This window comes from Triticum aestivum, chromosome 3B (genome assembly GCF_018294505.1).
Source record: "Triticum aestivum cultivar Chinese Spring chromosome 3B, IWGSC CS RefSeq v2.1, whole genome shotgun sequence".
Taxonomy (NCBI): domain Eukaryota; kingdom Viridiplantae; phylum Streptophyta; class Magnoliopsida; order Poales; family Poaceae; genus Triticum; species Triticum aestivum.
The window spans coordinates 765,990,097-765,996,096 of NC_057801.1; positions in this window are offsets into that span (position 1 = coordinate 765,990,097).

A 6,000-nucleotide genomic window follows, 5' to 3' on the forward strand; every position below is an offset into this window, starting at 1 on the left:
AATTGATTTGCATTTTGAACAATCTTGAAAAATGCAAAATGGAATTAGAGGTATTGACCGACATACCAGTGGTGACCTCAATGTCATGAAGCTTGGCCGCCCTCATGGCGCACCGCTGCTGAATATCGTCCACATCAGGCTGGGTCTGGAGACAACCGCTCATCCGGCGCCCCTCAGAAACCGGATCCTGAATCCCTCCAAACGAGATGACCTCCTCCCGAGAGATCGCGGTCGGGGTCCGGCCTCCTGCCGCACCCCAACCAACAGGCCGATCCAACTGCACGGGCACGCCCGAAATAGGCACAACACTCACCACCGACTCGAGGCGCGCCCCGCCTGGCGATACCGGCAGGGTGGGTGGTGGAGACCGAACAAGGGCCACCTGCCCTTGCTCCCCACCCAGCACCGGTGAAGCCACCCACACAGGCCCCGGAAGAGAAAGGGGCTCCGAGGACACCCGCCCCGGGCCGCCTCCTGTAGGTAAAACCGGCATCAGCCGACAGGCAGACGCGACTGGGAAAGAGTTATCCAAGGCCACCTGCCCCAGACCCCCTCCCGGCGAAGAAAAAGACTCGGACGCCACCTGCCCCGAGTCTCTTTCCTCAGCAATAGGAGAGCAACCCAAGGCCGCCTGCCCCAGGTCACTCCCCGACAAGCCAGGTACGAAACGCTGTGGCACCTCCTGAGGAGGTATCGTGTGCTGAGCACGATGGGGAGTGGCCTCCTGCCGACTCCCAGACATCGTACCCACAGCACCCTCCAACCCCAAAGCCGGTAACTCAAGCTCAAACGCCTCCTCGGACTCAACCCGATCACTCCAGAGCCTCGGGGGAGCAGAGTGAGGCTCAAAAGACCCAAATCTCAGAGTCGTCGAAGGTACCAAGCTGGTGGAGACCGCTCCATCCCCGGTCGACGCCAGCTCGGGCCCCGGGCCCTTTGGCTATCGTCCAGGGTCCTCAACCGGCGACTCCCGTACCCCCGCTCCGCCATCACTCTCGTGCAAATCCATATCAGAATCATGAGCCGGCGCAACCAGAAGGCTTTCGTCCTCAAACTCAATATCTAGATCATAAACTCTGCCTCGATAAGGCCACTTAACCACATCCGGGACATACTCAATGTTCAAAATACTAACCAAGACCCGAGCAGTCCCATGAGCTTTGGTGAACTCCATGTCCACTCGCTCAGGCTTCCCTACTAAGATGCCCATACTGGCCACAACCCGAGCATCCTGCAGCGGCCTAGAGGGAGCCCCGGAGAATCGCAGCCACGCCTGAGTAAGCTTCCACTCTTGAAACTCAAGGATACCATCCGTGCCCGGCACCTTACACATCCCAAAGCTCAACAACCTCTGCAGATCCGCAACAGATGGAAACTCAACCCTGAACATCCTATCAGCCATACTGACAAGGTCCCACTGGAACTCCCCAGGAGCCAACTCACGGAGCCTCTGCACGATCTGTGTCTCAGTCACCTCCCCTCTGGTAACCTTGACAATCCCTGTGGTCATACTCGTAGACTCATCGGCAACCTCGCGCTCATTGGGAGATTCAAAAAAAGTTAACTCAGCACAGTACACTCCATACATCATGAGCGACGGTGCCTGATCTCGCAGCAAAGGACACTCCCCAGAATCGTGTGCCAGTTTACCACAGGTATCACATAACATAGCCACACACTCCGCAATGAAGTGACCCTTGTCTCCGCACCGGTAACAAAGCATCTTTTTCTTCCTACGAGCCCACTTGGACGCTCTATCAGCCTCAAACCTATCTGACAGCTCCGCAGACACATCAGTCATAACCTCGTTCTCAGGAACTTGCACAGAAGGGAGAGCCGTCACCACCTCCATAGCGTGTCCAGGCAACAGAGGCTCCTCGGCAGCCCCGTCAACAGTCGTCTGGTCGACAGCAACCGGTGGTGGCGGGGGACGTGGACGGTAGCGGCCCCCTCGGCCTCCCCGACCACCCCGATAGCCTCTGTACCCTTGTCGCTGCCGATGACCCGGATCCAAGGGTCCCTCAACGAAGCCACCTGAAGGGCCCAAGAAAGGCCGCTCGACAGATCCATCGCTCTGCCAGGCATAACCACGGCCACCACCTATGGAGGAAGAGCCACGGTGCTGGCCATTCCCGTAAGCATCGTAACCGTCATCCCCCCATTGTCCTCGGGGCGCAGCCGTAGACCCGGGCGGTCGAGCAACGACATGAGGAGGAGGTGCCGGAGGCCTAGGCGGCGCAGCTCCCCGCCCTGCCGCAACCACGACCGCCGTGCTCTGAACGGCCGGAGGCGGTCTAAACACCGGACCCGACGGCGCAGGGGGCCTAGGCGGCACAATCCCCCTGCCCGCAACCACCGCCGCACCTCCCGAGGCATGCGGCCTAACACCGGAGGCCGGACCGCCTGGTCCACCCCGCCCGCCAGGCTGCATGGCCAGAGCAGGCGGCCTCCCCACTGTCCCTCCGGTAGGCGCGCGCGCCGCCGCGGCAGGAAGAACCGGCGCACCACCACGACCAGGGCCAGCCGCGGGTACTGGCATCACACCTTGGCCAGCGCCCGGACCCGGCGGCACCGCTCCCCGTCCAGTGCCAAGACCCGGCGGCGCTACTCCCGCAGCCCGCCCCGTCCCATTGGGAGGCGGCCTCCTCCCAGGAGGAGGAGCCCCTCCAGCTCCCGCCATCGGTCGAAGAGGAGGTATACGGCACGCCCGGCCAGTCCCAGCGCTGTGAAGGCGCGGTGATCGTCAAAACCTAGGTCGCAGAGACGGCGAAGGCGGGAGACGCTTCGTGCATGCACCTCCCCCCGCGGTATCGATCGGTTCCTCGTCCAACAGGGCCTCATACCTTGTAGTTGTTGGCCCACAATCAGCTGCCGGCCCAACTAGTTCCGATACAACCGCGGCATGGATCGCACGTTCAGGATCACCACCAACACAGCACAAGTCAAACGGCACGGAACGCACGTCCAGGCATCGCTGGTACACACGCCCAGTCGACACCGTACCAGACGGCCTCACGTCCGCTCCCTCCTGTTGGGCCTCATACCCAAGCACAGGTGTACAGCCGGCCCGCGCGGGAACCGGCCCAGCACAGCCTAGAAGATCGTTCAAACGCGCCGCCCTAGCCGCCCGGATCCCGGCCGCCGCACGGCTCACCGGCGCCGGCGTTTGAAGCTCCGATCTCCCCAACCTCTTCTTCTTCTTAGGAACCACCCTAGTCCAAGCATCGTGCGGAATGAAATCGGACAAAGTTAGTGGTTGAATGCATACCTTAGGTAGCGGCCCTTTCCAAGGCCAAACCGTCGTCGCCGCCGTCCTCCGGTGAACGATCCGGCGAACCACCTCCAACCTATCCTCAGAACTCAGCCCGATCCGCGCCGGATCATCGCCCGGCACAATCTCGTCGACCAGCGCAGCCACCTCCTCCTCCGAATATCCGGGGTTGAACGCCTCGCAGATCACGTCGGAAGGCGACGGCGAATAATCAGCCGGCGATCCGCCGGCAGGGTCCCCGTCGTCGTCGCCCTCATCCGAACCCGCAAGGGCCCAGAACCTTCCCCCTACTCGCCTCGCAGAAGGATCCGCCGACATCGGCGGCCGGCTCGCCGCAATCACCTGGGTCGTCGCGGTCGCCTCACGCGGTCCAAATCAAACCCGTCCCCACTGCCAACATGTCCTCGAACATCTCTGTCATCTTGGTCACCGCTCCTTCACACTTCTTTTTCTTCTCCTCCCACTTCTTTCTACGGAACCCTCTTCTAACCTTCCTCCACGGCTCTTTTGTTGGGTCGGTTGGATCATTCGCTTCTTCCTCAGTGCTGATGTCGGCGGTCTTCACGGAGTTGACAATGAATACATTCCACATGGGTTGTCCACTCAACTTCAACTAACAATGCGTGAGGACGAAGTTCTTCTTCTTCAACTTCAAGAACAAATTGCACGGGAAGGTTACAAACAAAACACATTGTCAAGAAGTTGCATATCCGATTTGGCTTAATGACCAACACATATTAACAACTCCAACCAACAAGTTGCATATCCGGCCAAATAACCAACACATATAACAACTTATACTTGCTCGACAATTTGCGCACCATTTTGCTACAGACCAATTAGTTGCTTCAAATGGCCGCAATACTTGGACATCGTCTATTGGATGATGCATCATCGATGGTTGATCGACTTTACCCATATAGTTGCAGGTGAATTCATCGGTGTAGGGCTGGAAATGCTTGTATTCATGTAATCAAGTATGAATGTTAGCCCAAAATGTTGCGCCCTGCCCTTTGATAAGTGCCATGGATCGGGTTGATGCTAGATGAACCACACATCGCACAATAGCTCGTCCTGTCTCATGTTGAAGCGTTCTCCTCTGCCATTCGAATTGGCAGCAAATTCATCCGGATCAAGACCATTGTCGCCGTCCTCCCCCTGTGGGCCAATAACCCAATCCGGTTGCTGGGCGTACGTGCCCTACTGTGCCAGGTGGGTGCCTGACAGGGTGTACGTACAATTCGGATTTGCTAGAGTACACGTTGCACGCACATATGGCTGTGCAATTCGGACCTGATGACATTTGGTATAAGGCTAGAGTCTAGAGAGGGGCTGTATATTGGGGTTAATTATATAGCAGACTCACGGATCGACGTTCCTTTAGTTTTGTATACATGACATCACAGAGATTTTTTTACTAGCAGAAGGTTTTGTACACCAGGTGTGGATTACCTGAGCAATCTGTTTCTGTCTGCCTTAAGTATACCATCTGTTCAGCGAACCTTGAGAGTTCTCCAACGAACTAGTCACACATAATAGGTGTGGTTAGCCTATGTGCTATGGCGTATGGTGCTGATATACGACAACCGAACTGATTGGCTGGGACCTCGGAGGTTTTCCAACTAATATAAGCCTTTAGATTTTTAAGATCCAGTGGCTAATACAAAAATGGTCTTTGGTGGCCGAGCACCGTGCAGGCCGGAATAAGTGCCGCCTGTGCTCGTTGCGATCGGTGCAAGCCATTAAGACGTGTCCGTATTTTCACCGTATTCGCGCCAGAGTCGGCTGCCAATCCTCCGTATTTGCTATTTAAATAAACTCTGCGGGCACACGTACACGATCGGTGCAAGCCATTAAGACGTGTCCGTATTTTCACCGTATTTGCGCCAGAGTCGGCTGCCAATCCTCCGTATTTGCTATTTAAATAAACTCTACGGGCACACGTACACGAGCAGGTACATCAGTGCAGCACAGCATCTAATCAGAGACGAGTGTACACGGCACCGGAGTTGACCCGTCAAGGTGTGCGACGACAGGGAGCCGTTTGAGTCGAACGTTGAGGATCAAATACTACACATTTTCTTCATGCAAGTGGTGCATCAAATCGAAGCACCACAGTTTGGTCACTGACGCAATGCAAAACGCAGAATCAAGAGTGCATCCACATTGACAAACACATCATCCCCAAATAATTATCCTCACAGCAAACGTTACCAAAGACATGGTGGTTTCTACAGAGGTTCAGTAATACTCCGAGTGGTCACTAACAGTATGACATCCTCTCAAAGCCCGGTTACATGAAACTGTCATACTTCAAGCATAGAAAAAAGACAAATTCAACCATAGAAATCTGCCTTGGGCGTGTTGGTGCAGGCGTTCCTTCTGTGGCCTGTCAGGCTGCATCTGGAGCAGCGAGGTGACTTCCTTGGCGCCTTTGGAAGATCATCCCGCTGTGGACATGTTGTGCTCTTGTGCCCTTGGCCACGGCAGATTGAACAGAACCTACTCCTCTTAACTGGCTGTTCGTACGGTGCTTTGTCGCGGCTTGTCGTGGGGCGCCCCGCTGGTCTCTTCTTTGATGGCGCCGCAAAGCTATCTGAACATTGTGAGGCACTTTGCACCTGATTTGTTGGGCCAAAATGCTGCTTCTGTGCTGTCGCTGAACCTGCAGAATCACCTGCCAGCTCTCTGTCTGATAATCCCATGCCATCACGTATAGCAGCCACCGG